This window comes from Gorilla gorilla, chromosome 7 (assembly GCF_029281585.2).
Source record: "Gorilla gorilla gorilla isolate KB3781 chromosome 7, NHGRI_mGorGor1-v2.1_pri, whole genome shotgun sequence".
Classification (NCBI taxonomy): domain Eukaryota; kingdom Metazoa; phylum Chordata; class Mammalia; order Primates; family Hominidae; genus Gorilla; species Gorilla gorilla.
The window spans coordinates 27,968,626-27,987,642 of NC_073231.2; positions in this window are offsets into that span (position 1 = coordinate 27,968,626).

Below are 19,017 nucleotides of genomic sequence, written 5' to 3' on the forward strand. Positions count from 1 at the left end.
TAAGACTGAAGACTATGGAAACTCTCCCCTCTATTGTTTCAAAAATCCAGAATCCTAAAATTTCCAGAATGTTTCATTGTTCATAACCCTGGACCTTTTCAAAATCCTGTAGTTTATATTTTAAAAAGACCTTAAGTTTTTAACTTTTTAAAAGTAGTGGGATGTAAAAGAGACTATCAAATAGGGTGACAGTTTAATTTCCATTTGAAAAGGAAGAAATTGAGTCTCAGTGACAGGAAGTAGATAGAAAGGCAAAGATTTGAATAAAATCATATCCTGATGTCTGTTTCTTTTAAAAAAGTGGAAGAATGAGCTCAGTATTCAAATTCTTCTGGAAGGATCTTAAGCTGGCCTGCAGGTAACGTTCCCCAAGTCCACATTTACAGGTCGGGATGACCCATTGAGAGGAAACTGGATGAACAAAATCCTGGTGTTCAGCCTTACCTGGAAACGGGCAGAACACCTGCTGACAACTTCCGTCATCCCAGACAAATAGCTACTTTACAAAGCTCCAGATTGAAAGTGAAAGACCAGAGATGTTATGATTTTTTTAAAGAGAAGAATCAGTTGACCGGTTCAAACAATTAATCAAAATCACATGGTGTTCCTTACGGTGATGGGACAGTAGTCATGGGGTCTTGATGACTATGTGAGGTGGGCGAATTACTGGCTGCTATTATTTATGTGCTGAGGACTGGCTCTGGGACAGATTTTCTCCTTTCCTGCTCTCCTCTCCTCTCTTCTCCCAACTCCCACCTCAACAGTCCTACAAATCTATGAGGTTTCACATTGGTGCTTTTCCCTACTCACTCTTCAGTACTCAAAACACCCTGAACTGCAGTGTGGTTTACCCTGAGGCCTTTGTTTTCAGGTCTTGGAAAGTGTGTGTGTGCAGGATCCCCGGCTCCTCCAAGCATGGGATTTCTAAGCATGTCCATAGAGCACCACTGTGCCATCTCGTACCTTAAAAACTTCTTATGATATTAATGAGGAAAGCCACGCTGCTTTCAGTGATGTGTAGATGCTTTGGAGAACTCGGTGGAATGGGTTATTTTACTTTCAGATGAACTCATTTTGAATAAAAAAAAAATCCAGGTATTGTGTTTGTTCTGCTCATGAAATACCTTCTGTCTGCAGATTATCAAATATCTTGACACTTTCTCATCCAGACACACACTTTTTTTTTTGGAGGGGAAGGAGTTTATACGGCTGCTTGACAAAAAATGGTAAGCCTAGCCAGTGGAGACACTGATGACCCTGCTAGGTCTTTTGCTGGTTAGGAGACATCCTGCTTTCCAAGATTCAGTTAATTAAACAACACTGGTTCTCCCCTCATCCTCCTTTGAGCGTAATTTAGACAGGTCAGTCGGCATAACAGTCTCCTAACCATGAATAGCATGACAAGTGCCTGGCCCACCTGGCTGAGAATCACTGTTCTTTACTCTTCTGGGAGGGAAGTGGTGCCTCTCATTTAGTAAGCTGTTTGGTCACCTTTGTCCCACCCCCTACTCTCTACCTGGCCTAGGGAGGCCAATTTATTACTCCCTTCTTATTGCATCTTCAACTTTTGAACTTTGGTTTCTCATATTATTCTTTTGTTGCAGTGGCAGGCATCTATTTCTAGTTGAATAGATAGTCTTCTCTTTCAAAAATTAATATGCAAGAGAAATATTTAAAATTAACTTTTTAAAGCAAATGATGATAACAATTAAGGTGTCATTTACATTTTCTCCTGTTTCTTGTGTACTGTATTTTACAATTTTCTTCTTTTGTTGCTCAGCGACATAGAAGAGCCGGAATTTAGATTTCAGTTAGTAAGCTGAAGTCATATCATAGCTGTGGGATTGAACGATGTGGGGTTGAGTCAAACACAAGGAAGTACTGGCAGCTCCAGTAGCCGAAAAGTGGAGAAAACGGTTGTGGTTTTCTCCAGGAAAACCTCCAATCTAGACCTTTAGAAAGAGATCAAGCCAGCTTCTACTGCCTGGGAGGCTTCCTGCCACATACCACTCAAACTTTGATATTGCAAAATCCAATGCCATCTTTCATTTCTATGCAACTTTTAATCTGCTTAGATGTGGAAAAATATCTCTTAAAAACTCCTTCAAGATTTTTTTTTCCAAATTGTATATTCAACTTTTGCTTTTATTGTAAAATTACCTGCCTCTAGTGTTGGGGATTCAGAGGGAGGGCACTGAGGAGTTTGAATTCTCAATGTTGTGAATCCCTTGTCTGCCTTCTTGGGTGCAAATCGAACCAAGGTCCTGGACCTGCCTTTTTTGGTTACTTACCTGCTTGCCCTTAAGCTTGTGGTATCATTTCCAGAGAAATGGAAATTTCTTCCCAGAAAGAAAATCTCCCAAAGACTTTTAAACAAGGGGCCTTCTATCCCCACTGATAACACATCAGGTTTTTTTTTTAGTCTCAAATTGGAAACTCACAAGAGCCTAGCACCTGGTTACTGCCTGACCTGGCAACTGCCTGATCTAGCAAAAACTCAGTTTTCAAGGGTTGAAATCCGGCAGAGGAGGTTGCAGTGAGCCGAGATTGTGCCACTGCACTCCAGCCTGGGTGATACAGCAAGACTCCGTGTCAAAAAACAACAACAACAAAAAAAACAGATTCCTGGTCCCCATCGCAAACCCATTCCATTCAATTGCATGTGGGTGGCGCTTGGGGCAGTTCTGACGCAACCCCCAGGTTTGAAGGTCGCTGGCCTGGGTAACCGGGTCTCCTTCAAGGGAGTCCCTTGAAGGGTTCCTTTCAAGGGAGGCATGGCAAGCAGGTACAATTTAACCAAATGACCCTTTTTATCCCAATGAGAATATAGGAGCTTGGAAGAAACCGAAAGGGCTGGACCCTGAAAGTAGCATGAAATCCATGTCTGCCTTGCAATCTCTCTTTCTTTCTTTCTCTCTCTCTCTCTTCCTCCGTCCCTCCCTCATTCTCTCTCTCTTTTCTTTCTTTCTCTCTCTTTCCCTTCCTTCCCTCCCTCCTTCCCTGCCTCCCTCCTTTCTTTCTTTCTTTCTTTTCTTTTTCTTTTCTTTTCCTTCCTTCCTTCCTTCCTTCCCTCCCTCCCTCCCTCCCTCCCTCCCTCCCTTCTTTCTTTCTTTCCTTCTTTCTTTCTTTCTTTCTTTCTTTCTTTCTTTCTTTCTTTCTTTCTTTCTTTCTTTCTTTCTTTCCTTTCTTTTTCTTTCTTTCTTTCTTTCTTTCTTTCTTTCTTTCTTTCTTTCTTTCTTTCTTTCTTTCTTTCTTTCTTTCTTTCTTTCTTTCTTTTTCACTCTTGTTGCCCACGCTGGAGTGCAATGGTGCAGTCTTGGCTCACCACAACCTCTGCCTCCAGGGTTCAAGCGATTCTCCTGCCTCAGCCTCCCGAGTAGCTGAGATTACAGGCATGCGCCACCACGCCCGGCTAATTCTGTATTTTTAGTAGAGATGGCATTTCACCATGTTGGTCAGGCTGGTCTCAAACTCCCAACTACAGGTGATCCTCCCACCTCCACCTCCCAAAATGCTGGGATTACAGGCGTGAGCCACCACACCCGGCCCCTCCCTTGCAATTTTTAACAGAAGTAATCCCAGCACCACTGCGCAACTTGGAGTCTATTTGCTTCTCTGATTTTGTCCATAAGGAGTGTAACAGAGATTTAAATATGAATTACTTTTTATATCTTTTATAAAACATGAGGCAACACAAAGGCTTTTTTTTTAAATGCTAAAATAAATCAGTAGTTGATCCTAAGCAATATTCTTTTGTATCCATGGAGTGGTTTAGTGACCACAAAAATATTCCTGTCTCAAAATACTTGTAATTGGGGAAATAAGCCAACTTTATAACAACTACCACCAGAAAAAAAAAAAAAGCTAAATTAAAAAAATTGACTTCTGAGTATTTGGTATGATTTATACTCAGAACATGTCAAAATATATTTTTAAACTATTCAATAATTGATAAGACAAAAAACCCCTACAAATTGAGTATGTCCTTTGACTTAACAATTCCGTTTTAAAAAATTTATTTTTATTTTTTTGGAGACAGACTCTTGCCTAGGCTGGAGCAGTGACCTGGTCATAGTTCACTGTACCCTCAAACTCCTGGGCTCCTTGACTTAATAATTGTTTCTATTTTACAAAAGCAATGCCATAATTACATAAAGATGTATGCCCCAGGACAGTAATTGGACTGGCATTTGTAACTGAAAAACAACAACAAAAAATCTATTCATTAATGTATATTTCAGTGATAATACAGTGAAATAGCACATACCCACTATAAAAATGTATGGACTTGGAAAAAAAGATATCATGATATATTTGTTAAAGTGAAAAGTATGAGTTATGGACCAAGAAATTTTATATAATTCCACATTTAAAAAAAAGAGTTTACATGCGCATATGTATGGGTATGTGTAAATGCACAAAGGACTCGTGTGTTTCAACTTAGGAGCAAGTTAGAAAGGATACAAATGAATGTTAACAGTCACTTTGTGAGGTGGGATTGGATTGTACTTTATAGAATTCAAAGAAGTGATAGAAGTATGAATTATATTTGGTACCTTTTATTATTATTTAAAAAAATCCTAAAACAATGCCTTTAGGTCAGGAGGGAAACCTTAAGGCCGAAGAAAGATCCATGGGAAAACCTTGAGCCGACACTGCTCTCTGCTGGGAATCTAGCGCCATGCACCGGCTTGGTTTGCATCTGGGCTCCGCGGTGAGGTCCCTCCGCTCTCCGGGAAGGAGACCCGGTTAGCCAGGCCAGCGACCTTCAAACATGGGGGTTCCACGTCAGAACTGCCCCAAGCACCACCCACGGATAATTGAATGGAACGAGTTTGCGATGGGGGCCGGGAATCTGTTTTTTTTTTTTTTTTTTTTTTTGAGACAGAGTCTTGCTCTATCACCCAGGCTGGAGTGCAGTGGCACGATTTCGGCTCACTGCAATCTCCGCCTCCCGGGTTCAAGCGATTCTCCTGCCTCAGCCTCCCTAGTAGCTGGGACTACAGGCACCTGCCACCACGCCCAGCTAACTTTTGTATTTTTATTAGAGACGGGATGTCACCATATTGGCCAGGCTGGTCTCGAACTCCTGATCTCAAGTGATCCACCTGCCTTGGCCTCCCAAAGATTACAGGTATGAGCCCCCGGGCCCAGCCTGCTCTTCTTTTTATAATGCAATATGGCAACATTGAGGGTGATTAGAAGAAATAACGTCACACCTGGAGCCTTGATGGGCGAAGGTAACCATGCCATCCTGGACCTCCTCATTCATTTCAGAGAAGCTCTGGGGATGCAGTGTCTGTTCAATCCTGAGAAAACCCTTTGGAGATAGACGAGGGCATAAAGAAATATTATTATTATTATTTTTTGACAGCGTCTCCTTTGTTGCCCAGGCTGCAGTGCAGTGTGTGATCATGGCTCACTGCATCCTCAACTTCCTTGGATTCAGGTGATTCTTCCACCTTAGCTTCCAGAGTAGCTGGGACTACAGGCATACGCCACCATGGCTTGCTAATTTTTTGTTGTTGTTGTTGAGACAGGGTTTCACCATGTTGGCCAGGCTGGTCTCAAACTCCTAGGCTTAAGCGATGGAATCCACCCACCTCAGCCTCCCAAAAAGTTGGGATTACAGGCATGAGCCACTGTGCCCAGCCATAAGTGTGCTTATAAGAGAGAGGTGGAGAGAGATTAAATACACAAATGCAGGAGGGGATTTGGAGACAGAAGCAGAGATTGGAGTGATGTAGCCACACATCACAGAAAGCCAGAAGCCACTAGAAGCTGGAAGAGGCAAGAATCGGATTCTCCCCAAGAGCCTGCAGAGGGAGCTCTGCTCTCTAACACTGTCATTTCAGCCCAGGGAGAACTGATTTTGGACTTCTGGCATCCAGAACTGTGAGAGAATAAATTTCTGTTATCTTAAGACACCACATTTTTGGTCATTCGTTACAGCAGCCACAGGAAACAAATCCAGCCACCCAGGAAGATTTTAAAAGTCCCAATGCCCAGATCACACTCCAGGCCCATCAGTTAATTTGGAATGTCTAGGAGCAGGAGCCAGGCATCAGTATTTAAAGCTCCTCAGATGATTTCACCTGCAAAGTTTGGGGACCATCAGCTACCATAAAGGTTCTTATTTCTTATTTCAAAATCTGCCCCATCTGGCTTTCTTGGAGCCTGATACTCCATCACTTACCATTAGGGATTTTTTTCTTGGCATTCCTTCATCTGTTGCTCCAGTGAATTTGCAGTTTTACCTGGGGCAGAATGTGCTCCGGTTATCCTCAGTGCAAATGATAATCTAGACATTTTCCTAGTCATTTTTTTTTTTTTTGAGATGGAGTATCGCTCTGTTGCCCAGGCTGGAGTGCAGTGGTGTGATCTTGGCTTACAGCAACCTCTGCCTCCTGGGTTCGAGCAATTCTCCTGCCTCAGCCTCCCGAGTAGCTGGGACTACTGGCCTGTGCCACCATGCCTGGCTATTTATTTTTTATTTTTATTTTTATTTATTTATTTATTTTAGTAGAGACAGGATTTCACTATGTTGGTCAGGCTGGTCTTGAACTCCTGACCTCAGGATGATCTGCTCACCTTGGCCTCCCAAAGTGCTGGGATTACAGGAGTTAGCCACCACTCCTGGTCAAGAAGCTTTCCCAGTCAGTTTAGACTATCTAGCCCAGGAGATAGGTTAGAGTGAGAATCCTCAGATTTTGAAGATGAGGTTTTATGTTTTTAACTTACCAAGTAATTTGCATGACTTATCTTTGACTTCAGTGATGAATGTCTAATGAACTATTAGATTATTGGATTCTAAATTTAAGATAATGGCAAGTTGTGGTCAGCCCTTGAGAAAATGTCTTATAGTACCTTCAGTCTTTCTGTCTTCCTTCCAGGGTTCCTTTTGTTGGGGACTTGTGTGGTTTGACTCTGTGTCCCCACCCAAACCTCATCTGGAATTGTAATCCCCACCTGTTGAGGGAGGGACCTGGTGGGAGGTGATTGAGTCATGCGGGCCCTTCCCTCATGCTGTTCTGGTGATAGTGAGTGAGTTCTCACAAGATCTGGTGCTTTAAAAGTGTTTGGCAGTTTCGCCTATGTGCTCTCTCTCTCTCTCCCTCTCCTCCCTCTCCCTCTTCCTCTTCCTCCCTATCGCTCTTCCTCCCTCTCTCTCCCCCTCTCTTTCTCCCCTGCTGCCATGTAAGATGTGCCTTGCTTTCCCTTCACCTTCTGCCATGATTATAAGTTTCCTGAGGCCTCCCCAGCCATGTGGAACTGTGAGTCAATTAAGCCTCTTTTGTTTGCAAATTACCCAGTCTTGGATGTGTCTTTATAGCAGTGTGAGAATGGACAGATATGGGGACCCAGTGCCTTCCTGGGCCCTTGTCCTCCTGATAAAGCACATGGGGGAGGCATCCCACTTCTCCACCCATTCCTCACCTTCCTTGTTCTCCTCTCCCTGTTAGTGAATTACTGGCCTCAAAGAATTTCATAGTTCTCTGACCCACACCTCTGAGTCAGCTCTATAGGAATGGCACCTCTTCTAATAAGACAAAATGCAGAATCTCCAGGCCTTGTACATGAAAGGAGAAAGTTCCAGTGAGCAGGAGTTGCTGATTAAATAATCTTGACTTTGCCCTTTAAGTTTTGTTGATCATCTCCGGGTAGAAACTCCAGCCTCAAGAGTTGGCTTCTCCATCTTTAGATCTCTCTTCTCAGCTAGGATCAGCTGAGATTTTAAAGAAACAATGCATTTCACTACATAGAGAGCAAAAGAGAGTTAAGCCAGGCATGGTGGCTAACACCTGTAATTCCAACACTTCGAGAGGCTGAGGTGGGTGAATCACTTGAGGTCAGGAGTCTGAGACTAGCCTGGCCAATGTGGTGAAACCCTATCTCCATTAAAAATACAAAAATTAGCCGGGCGTTGTGGTGAGCACCTGTAATCCCAGCTACCTGGGAGGCTGAGGCAGGAAAATCACTTGAACCTGGGAGGTGGAGGTTGCAGTGAGCCAAAAATCTCACAACTGCACTCCAGCCTGGGTGGCAGCGAGACTCTGTCTAAAAAAAAAGAAGCAGAGAATGTAAGGAATTTGAAAGATGTGGCTTGCAAAATAGATTCCACTGTTACTCACTGTCTGGGCCCTGTACCAGTTCACTTGGGACCTTTGGAAGAAGAGCGGACAAGAGGACCCTGCTAAGGAATTCTCCCTTTTAACCTTTAATATCTTCTTTTCTCTTTTTGAGACAGACTCATCCCCGAGGTGATCTCTACCCTGCTTTGCCCTGGGGCAGGAAGCAGCTTTGCGTCTAGTACAGGTTGAACAGGATTCTAATTGTTTAATACAAGATGATAACCAGAGCATCTGGGTGGCTAGAATCACACATATGTGGAAAGATGGGAGGCGGTGGGGGAAATATGTTATCTTTCACATTTACCTTCTGATGAAATTACTTCCTGATGCAAAGTCTGACTTATTGCAGTGTCTTTTTGAATGTGTTTTTACATGTCAACTCCACTTTACATGCTTTCGTATGAAGGAATGACTTGTGCCCAGGGCAGATGCATGCAACTGTGTGTACATGTCTGAGTGCAAGTGGATTGATGTGTATCTGTGGGAAGGGGAAGGGTGGCTTACACATTACCCCTTTGATCACATTGCACTAAGCAGTGTTGCACGAATGCAGCGTCATGGATACTGTGGGCTTTCAAACTTGTGTTGATTGAGAATCAAATGTTCTTTTCAAACTGAGGATGGTAGCATAGGTTTGAGAATTGAGAAGGAAGGAAGGAAGGGATTTGCCTCTTCTTGGTGCAAGGCATGAAAATAGGAAAAAGGTGGCTTTGGGAGGTCAATGTGCTCCAGAACACTGAAGCCTGAAGATTATTCTAATCTCCTGATGCTGTCAGAAGCATAAACTATTACTTTTCTTTTCTTTTTTTTTTTTTTTTTTTTTGCTTACTGCATCAGCTGCCTTCCCTTTTCTAACTATAACCCTAATCCTGTCCTAACCCTAACTCAACCCTGATCCTGCCTGGTTTCCCCTGTTACTGTGTTTCTACAGAGCAGGCCGCTGATTTACCTCCCCCGCAGCTCAGCTTCCACACCAGTTTCCAGGCCAACTTTGAATCGAGGCAGGAGTAGTCTACACTGGCTCAGCTCTGTAACAGTTCTGCTACTTCCAGACCCAAATCCACACACAGACACACACACACACACACACACACACACACTAAAGTGCGATGTAGTGTTGAGTCACTCTTTTTGCCACTATAGCCACAGACCTCTGCCTTGTTATTTCCCACAGCTCCTCCTGCACTCTTATATTTGATACATGAACTTGGCCTTATAACAAGGTTCTTTTTCCAAGTTCCACAGCTGGAGCCTTTGCCATGCACCCAATATATTTTTGTCATTGGTTCCTTTATTCATTCCATATTCACTGAGTCCCTGCTCAGGCCTGTGCTGGTTGCCAGGGATTTGTACCTGCACAAAGAGCTACGTCCCCTTGGGTTCCTGTTCTGATCACCTGGTGGGGTCCTCCGTGACTGTCTCATTCTTGCCAGTTTCCCGTCCTCAAGTGCTAAGACCAAGTGCCTCACCTCTCTGGGTGGCAGAGTCCTGTGACTCACACCTTTCAGACCATGCCTGCCTATGTGCCTGGACCTCAGAGTCCTTCCTTCCGGGGCCTGGGCTTGCTCTGTGTGGGAAGAAACATCTTGTTACAGATAATGCATCCGTGATACTAACTCTTCGCTTGAACTGTGATGGGGCAGGCAGGCTGAGCCTCCACAGACAGCTCCTTGTGGCAGCAAGAAACCTTGTCCAGCCCCAGAGAAAACACAGAGCTGACACCTGCCCGTTTCATGCAGTTGGCCTCGTGTGCTAATTAGCTAAGTCCTGGAAAGTGGGTAAAGCCCAGTAACCTACGGTGTGAGTCCCAGTTGGACACGGTGACTTTATGTGCATAATGTGCATAAAAGGATTTTCTGTTGTTAGAAAGTAAGTAGCTGTAAGAGGAGAAAATTAAGGGATAAACTAGAGAAAGAAGCCTCTCAGAGTCAAATGAGCAAGTTCCTTAAGAAAGAATGTTTTGAGCTTGCAAGATGGTAGAGGATGCAGATGAGGCTGGGCTGGGCTGGAGGGACTGCAGCGAACTTCAGTGAGGAGAGAACTGGGTTGAGAGTCCCAGGTCCTACCTGTCTGTGCCACTAAGCGCACTGTGCAACCACAGCATATTACCCATGTGTTTCTGATGCTTTGACATGTGGGGCCTTGCTGACACTGGAGGGACTATCCCTTCCAAGGCTAGCTAATTTCCAGAGATGGTAAAGAACTTGCTTTTGAGTGTACCTTTTGTATACAGACCAATCCATCTAGAACCCATTCCTTCAACAACCTTCTGTATCTGGCTCTCACACTCTGGACTGCTATTCCCTTGTCTTCATTACCCCAGGGCCAGGTACTAGATGACTAGGGCCAACCCCTAGCCCCAGAGCCCACTGAAATTATTTAAACTGGCTGGCCCTAAGCTGCTTACCCTGCCTTGCCTCTTCTTTCACATGGAAGCCCTCTGCCTCCTGACCCAACCCTGATGGCCTCCCACTCCCATGGCCTGGCGTGCCCTCCTTCTCTTGGGAATTTTGAGTAAAATCTTTTTTTTTTTTTTGAGGCAGGGTCTTGTTCTGTCACCCAGGCTGGAGTGCAGTAGTGCAATCAAGGCTCACTGCAGCCTTGACCTCTTGGGCTCAAGTGATCCTTCCATCTCAGCCTCCTGAGTAGCTGGGACCACAGTATGCACTACCACACCTGGCTAATTTTTGTATTTTTAGTGGAGAAGGGTTTTTGCCATGTTGCCCAGGCTGGTCTCAAACTCCTGAGTTCAAGCAATCTGCCTGCCTTGGCCTCCCAAAGTGCTGGAATTACAGGCATGCATCACTGTGCCTGGCCGAGTAGACGTTTTAATAGACAAATTTTTAATAGACAAATAGGCTTTTTAGAGTATTTAGATTGACAGCAAAATTGAACAAAAGGCACAGAGGTTTCCCATATCCTGCCTACCCTGACACATGTACAGCCTCCCCCACTGTGGACATCCCCCACTAGAGGGGAGCATTTGTTACAATTGATCAAACTACATCAACATGTCATAATCACCAAAAGCTCATAGTTTAAGTTAGAGTTTACTCTTGCTATTGGACATTCTGGGGATTTGGACAAAGGATACATAGCTACCATTATAGTATCAGTCTGAGTCTCAATTTTCCTTGTCACTAAAATGAGGGGTTGGATTAAATGGACTTTTCTAAAGTCTCCTTTTTAAGGACCCAGATAGGCTTGAGAGGTAGCGAGTGAGTCTCTCACTACTCCCCTAACGCCCTCAGGACCCCTAACGCCCTCAGGACCCCTAACCCTGTGGACCCTGCTGCTGAGAGTGGCTGAGGAGTGGGGGTCTCACTGTGCAGGGGGTCTCACTGTGCAAGGTGTCTTCCTGCTCACTGCCGGCAGGCATAATTCCCACAGTCCCAATGAAGGAACCCTGCCTCGTACAGGTGTGGATTAGAATCTCAAAATAAAGTCAGATAATGCCAACAGTGACATCCTTTTAAAACTGAAAGGTTAGAATTCAAGAGAAAACACTAAATTCAATTGCTTGAATGTGGAACTCTTAATCACCCTAATTAAATATCTTCATTTAGGAAGACTTGGAAACATGGATCTTGACGTTTTTGCTTTGCCAGAATCACAGAAGTACGCTTAGAGACATTTTCCTTTCTCCCCAACTCTCCAAACAGGAATCCCTTCTCCAGTGCCAGAAAGGCAGTTTTCTGCACTCAGCAGCGCTCCGAATTGTCAGATGGATGCTCAGAGCTGGGCTTGGGGGTCAGATGTGGCTAAACGTCTCCGATCTAGGTTCCTGCCAGCCTGGCCCAAGGCAGAGGTAGCATTTAGTCCTCACTATTGAACGCTCCCAGCTCCAGGATTTGCTTGAAGAAAAATTTTGCCTTATAAATCCCCTAGATGGTGCTCCTTGTCAAGTGTGTTTCTTTCTTTTTACCCCTTTCTTTTGAAGCTGCTGGCATCTCAGCAGCTTCAAAAGGCCCAAGTTAGCTGCTGTTGTCTCACTGGAAAGTTTCGGTTGTCAGACTCGGGGAGTGACGTCAGAAGTGATTTCTGCTGGAAACAGTCCCCTCCTCTGGATGTTTCACAATGGTTTACAGTATGAATGAGATGTATGCCGTATTTATGTGGATGGCATGTGGCTCTTGTTGTCACAGGACAGTCATTCTGTATACACAGTGGGTCACTGCAGTTGGTGGCTGATGTTACATTGATATGACTGAGATGGGGGGCAGGGAGGAATGAGGTGTCAAGAGGTGAGGTCACATCCCTATCTTCTCCTCCTTCCTTTCTCTCCCTGGTTCAACTTTTCTTTGGAAAGACAAATATAGGCTGAGCACGGTGGCTAACACCTGTAATCCCAGCACTTTGGGAGGCCGAGGCGGGTGGATCACGAGGTCAAGAGATTGAGACCATCCTGGCCAACATGGTGAAACCCCGACTCTACTAAAAATACGAAAATTAGCTGGGCATGGTGGCATGTGCCTGTAGTCCCAGCTACTTGGGAGGCCGAGGCAGGAGAATAGCTTGAACCCGAGAGGCAGAGGTTGCAGTGAGCCGAGATCACAGCACTGCACTCCAGAGCGAGACTCCATCTCAAATAAATAAATAAATAAATAAACAAACAAACAAACAAACAAACAAAAAACAAAGACAAATCTATCTGGAAATTCTGATCTATCACAAACCAATGTTCTCCATTCTACCTAAAATGCTACCAGGCCACATTCATTTCTTTGGGGTATAGGGAGCCTTCTTAGCAAACATATATTCATTCACACTCACAGTTAGCTGAAATCACCCTACTCTGTGAATTAGAATTGTAAGTTTTTTCTGTTTTCTTCCAGGTTTATTGAGGTATAATTGACAAGTAAAATTGTGTATGAGAAGCTGAGGTGGGAGGACTGCTTGAGCCCAGGAGTTCAAGATCAGCCCAGGCCACAGAGTGAGACCCCATCTCTACAAAAAATAAAAAAAAATTAGCTGGGCATGGTGTGGCACACAACTGAGTAGTTCCAGCTACTCAGGAGGCTGAGTCAGGAGGATCACTTGAACCGAAGAGGTTGAGGCTACAGTGAGCCATGCTGGCACCACTGCACTCCAGGCTGGGCAACAGAGTGAGATCTTGTTCTCAAAAAGAAAAAATATTGTATGTATTTAAGGTGTACAACATGATGTTGTGATACATGTGTACACTGTGAAATGATTACCACAATCAATTTAATGAACGTGTTAGCTTTATGAGTTTTGGCGGAGTGGAATGTGAAGTCAGGAGAGAAATGGTCAGAAAAGGAGCAGTTGTTATTCAAATAATTAGCTAGGTTGGACCAGCCATTTTCAGTGTTCCCTCTGCTGTTTATTGCCATAGCATAGTCGGGCTTCTGTCCTGGCTGTCTTTGCTTTCCTTTCTCTCACTCCCTGAGCTCTGACTCCAGCTTCAGTATGTCACAATCCACTGATCTGGAGATGCAAACAGTTTCTTGAGGAAAGAAGAACAGAAGAATTGAAGAGACAGGGTGGATAAAGGAGCAGAGTCTCTTACCATCTATGGTATGTGCCTGTCCCCCAGGCTGCAGGCATGCAAACCTGCTTATCATCCTCTAGTCCTCTATCAAAAGGTGGTGATGTCTGATTTAGGGAATGGGAATGCGTAGTCCTTGTAGCTGATTGGACTTCAGAGATAGACCCAGGATTCTATTCTGCCTTACTCCCAGGGTCTCTCTCTGTCACCCAGGCTGAAGTGCAGTGGCGTGATCTTGGCTCACTACAGCCTTGGCCTCCTCTGGCTCGGGTGATCCCTCCACCTCAGCCTCCCAAGTAGCTAGGACTATATGCATACACCACCGTGCCCAGCTAATATTTGTATTTTTTGTAGAGATGGGATCTTGCCATGTTGCCCAGGCTGGTCTCGAACTCCTGGGTTCAAGTGATCTACCCACCTTGGTCTCCCAAAGTGCTGGGATTATAGGCATGAGCCACCATTCCTGGCCAACATGATCAACTTCTACTAAGGTGTCCGATAAAGTCTCATGATATCACCTCTCCTAGGGATTTTTGCATTTCCACTAAGAACTCTTGAATGAAATCCAAACTCCTTAGCTTTGAATTCAATGTCCTCTATTCTTAGCTCCCCATCCTATGTTCCCAAATATGTTCTGCCTCTAAATACCTTTCAAGCCAGCCAGGCCATTGAACAAGAAGCTCTTCTGAGGCAGGTATATACTTTACTAAGTGGTGCTTGTGGTAGATACCCAGCAAGTCATACTTCCCTTAATCCACACCTGTATAGTTCCTTTTCTCGCTGAATCTGGTTGATGTTATGACTTGCTTGGATGTGATGTTGGGCCTAGGTTGGAAGAGACCTGTAGCTTTTGTTTTTGCTCTTTTGCTGTCTTGAGAGGTCATGCAAGAAAGCCTGGGCCAGCTTCCTTGAGGATGCATGTTCTTGGAAGAGAGAAAGGCCCTTGAGTAGTAAAGGCCATGAGGAAAGGAAGAGGAACACCGAGCTTCTAGCTAGTTGCAGCTAGCTAGACATGCCAGACTATGAGTGAAGCCATAGGGTTCTTCAGCCCTGGGGGAACTATGAACTTATCATGGAGTAGAGATCAGCCATTCACTTGAGCCTAACATAGATTGTTTAATTGCAAACATATACATAGTTGCTAAGCCACTGAGTTCTGGAGTGTTTGTTACACAGCAATAGATAGCTGATACAGTATTGGAAGTTATCTTTGTGTCTGATGCCAAACAGGGTTTTATTGGTTTGCTCACTCACTATTTCTGGGCATGCTTCATGCATTCACACCTTCTCCTGCACCCATGGTCATACTCCTCCAACCTGGAAATGTTGATTTTTCCCTTATATCTATCCAAATACAACCATTTCTGCCTCTGTGATACTACAATCAGAGCTGATCCTTCTTGTTTCTGAACTCCTTTGGTGCCTCTTGCTATTTGGCGTATACTGTTTTTTTTTTTTTTTAATAGGTCTTCTCACTATAATTACATTTTAAGCTCCTCAAGAATAGGTCCTATCTTTTAAAACATCTTTATTGAGATAAAAGGCACATACCAACAAATTTGCCCATTGGAAGTATGCAATGTGAATTATATATCCACAAAGTTGTGCAACCATCACCACAATCTAAGTTTAGAACATTTTCTTTTTTTTATTGAGACAGGGTCTTCCTCTGTTGCCTAGGCTGAAGTGCAGTGGTACTATCACGGCTCACTGCAGCCCTGACCTCCTGGGCTTAATCCTCCGGAGTAGCTGGGACTACAAGCACATGCTATGATGCTTGACTAATTTTTTTTTTTTTTTTTTTGAGATGGAGTTTCACTCTTGTTGCCCAGGCTGGAGTGCAATGGCGTGATCTCAGCTCACTGCAACTTCTGCCTCTCAAGTTCAAATGATTCTTCTGCCTCAGCCTCCCGAGTAGCTGGGATTACAGGCGTGCGCCACCGTGCCTGGCTGATTTTGTATTTTTAGTAGAGACAGGGTTTCTCCATGTTGGTCAGGCTGGTTTCGAACTCCTGACCTCAGGTGATCCACCCTCCTTGGCCTCCCAAAGCACTGGGATTATAGGCATGAGTCACTGCACCCAGTGATGCTTGGCTAATTTTTGTAGAGACAGGGATTTGCCATGTTGCCTAGGCTGGTCTCGAACCCCTGGGCTCAAGTGATCCTCCCACCTCAGCCTGCAAAAGTTCTAGGATTACAGGCATGAGCCACCGTGCTTGACCTATAACATTTTCATCACTCCTGAAGAAAATCTCATATCCATTAGTCGTCACTCTCCATTCCACCTAACCCACCTCTAGGCAACCACAAATCTACTTTCAGTCTTTACAGAATTTAGGATCTATATTTTTTTGGTTACATAGCAGAAGCCCACAGAATTACTGTGTGTTGATGAATTGAGCAAAACCTCCAGAACCTTTTTAAGATCCAGGGAATGACGATTGGGTGGTCCAATTTCAGGTTCTGGGATAGAAGCAGCGGAGACTCCTATTGGGGAGGGTATTTCATGGCATCTCACATGTCACCAGTCTCTGTGACTTCTTTCCTTTTTCTTCAGAGGCAACAGGATAAATTAGAGAAAGTGCATCTCAGGACCTAAGGCCAAACCTTGCCTCAGCTGATGACTCGTTGTGATGTATAGAGCTGGTTACTCTGCTTCCCTGAGCCTCAGTTTCTGCAGTAATAATATTTTGTAGAAGAAGTGTGTGGACCAAATTCGTAACACATGGGAAACACTTCCCATTGAACCCAAGGGAGATGTTTCCTTTTCTTCCCTTTCCTTCTCCTTATGCTTGTCCCATTGAACCCCTTTTAATGCCCAGTGATTCAAAGGTGGCTCTTTCCTCCTGTCTTTCCTCCACTTTAGCCACCATCTCAACTCTACCCCAATAAGGAATGGGTGGACCAAGGTACCAGGTGCTGGAGCAGGCTAGAGAGCTGAGGGACACATGATGCTACCAGGGGGAGCCAATGTGATACCCCAGAACCAGGACATTCCCAGACTCACTGGACAAACTTTTCATCAGTCCCTTTCAAAGATAAGACTTTGGATATAACGCTTCATTTTCTTGTTCCCTCTACAGTGACTTTTGGGGCACACATGCTCAGGTAGCCATTTAGTTTCACAGAAACTTGAGTTTCCATGAAAAAAAATCCCAGAGAACCAAATAGTTGCCTATTGGGTTAGCTGCAGATTGGCTGTCTTGTTGGATAAATTGACTGACGTGGGTTTGCTCACATAGAAGGCCGGCTAAGCATGGTGGTGGTTTGGTTTCCCCTAGAGGAGATGGCCAGAGAGACAAATGTGGGCAAACACAAGGGCCTGGCACCATCTATGCTGGTGGACTTGATGTGCTGTGCTCTATGCATCTATCAATTTTCACAAAATTGACAACTGGGGCTGCAGGTTTCATCCTGAGCTTCTGCAAAGAGAGCACACTGGCAGCAGGCTGCCGCACGTGGAATGTCAATTACATTCGAAGAACTTCCCAATGGGTCGCCCATATTCTGTCTGCTAGGGCTCTCCCACCTGGGGGCTCCCGGGGTGGGCGATAAGCCTGTGCAAACAGAGTGACTTCTAAAGAGAGAATTCTTGGGATGGAGGAGCTTGATGTGGTGTGTCTGTGTCCTCACTGAAATCTCACCTTGAATTGTAATAATCCCCACGTGTCAAGGGCGGGGCCAAGTGGAGATAATTGAATTAGGGGGACAGTTTCCCCCATACGGTTCTTGTGGTAGTGAATACATCTCATGAGATCTAATGGTTTTATAAAGGGTAGTTCCCCTGCACATGCTCTCTTGCCTGCCATCATGTAAGACGTCTCTTTGCTCTTCCTTTGTCTTCTGCCTTGTTTGTGAGGCCTCCCCAGCCATGTGGAATTGTGAGTCCATTAAACCTCTTTCCTTTATAAATTACCCAGTCTCAGGTGTGTCTTTATTAGCAGCGTGAGAACAGACTAATACAGAGTTCATTGCTATGGTGGAGGGCAAGTTTGGGGGACCCTGGCAAAGAGAGAGCTGGGGCTGTGTTTTTGCTTGGCAGAGGGGGCATGCTCACCTGGCCAAGGTTCCAACTTTGGGAAAGGAAGATCTTTTGTCCCTCAGTTTTTGCCTGATTCTGTAGTCACAATAGACCTAGTTCTGTCTGTGCTCTGACCTCCCTCCACAATTGCTGGATGTTCTGGTGACATTTGGGATGCTCTGCTGCACATTCTTGGGTCTCTCTGTCCTCACTCTGAGCCAGAATGCTGGCTGCTCACTATGCCACCTCCAAACCCTTTTACCCATTCCCCCCAGTGGTGAAATGGGGGTGGCGGGGGCCACTCCTGTGCTCCAGGAGCCGGTGAGGAGTTCACAAACTTAGGATTCTGGTTTCTTCCACTGACTGTTCAGAGGATTCCCACCTCCAGCACATTGGCTTCTGCAGGACTGAGGGCACCTGCCTGCTCATCTAGCTCCTGTCCTTGGTCAGGATGACTCAAAATGAGCTCTGCTAGGTTCTCTCTTCTCCACCAGAGCCAGAGGCTGACAGAGAGGAAGGCTGTCGGAGGTGCTGCCCCTATGACAGTGGAGGAATGGGGGCTGGGGATGTGGGGATATGAGCAAAGACACGCAGGAGATTCACTGTCCTGTCCCTTTGATTGTTTTCTTCCCCTCTTTTCCACTCCCATACGACCACACTCATCAAAATAGGAAACGATGTCATCACTTATGTGCATGCCTCCCCTTCGTGCGTTGCTCTGGGTCACCACTTCCTGTTTCTGAGTCATCAGGAAGGTAATTTTCCCCAATGCTCAATATCCTCCAGGACACTGTGATCACTCAGCATCTACCCAGCTTCCCCTCCTCTATCCCTTCCATAAAAACATACCAAAAAGACCACCCCCCGCACCACTGCAAAAAAGACCTAAACTAAACCCTGTGCAGCTGTTGGTCTGAGTTGCTGCAAGCTCACAAAATGCATGGGGACCACAGCCCCCAGCCCTATCTGGAAGGATGGCTGATTGCCTGGATTTAATTGGATAGTTAAATACGGATGAAGATGATTCTGGAGTACAGATGAGTCCTGGTGCAACAAGATCTGTCCGAGACTCTGCCTACTAAGCGAAGTGGGGTATTTGGCTGCCCCCTGAAATAAAGAATGAATCAAACTGCCAGAACAAGACACCCCAGGAGGCATGAGATGGCACTGGAAGGATTTGTGTTAGAGTCAACTGAAGCAAAACTTTAAGGAGCTAGTCCTGTAGACAGCCCCTCACTGCATTTTTCCTTCCTTCCCCTCCTTTTCATCCTCCTTCCCCTCCTTTTCATCCTCCTTCCCCTTTTCCTTCCTCCCCTCTTTCTTTTTCTTTCATTCCTTTTTAAGTCATGCACTAC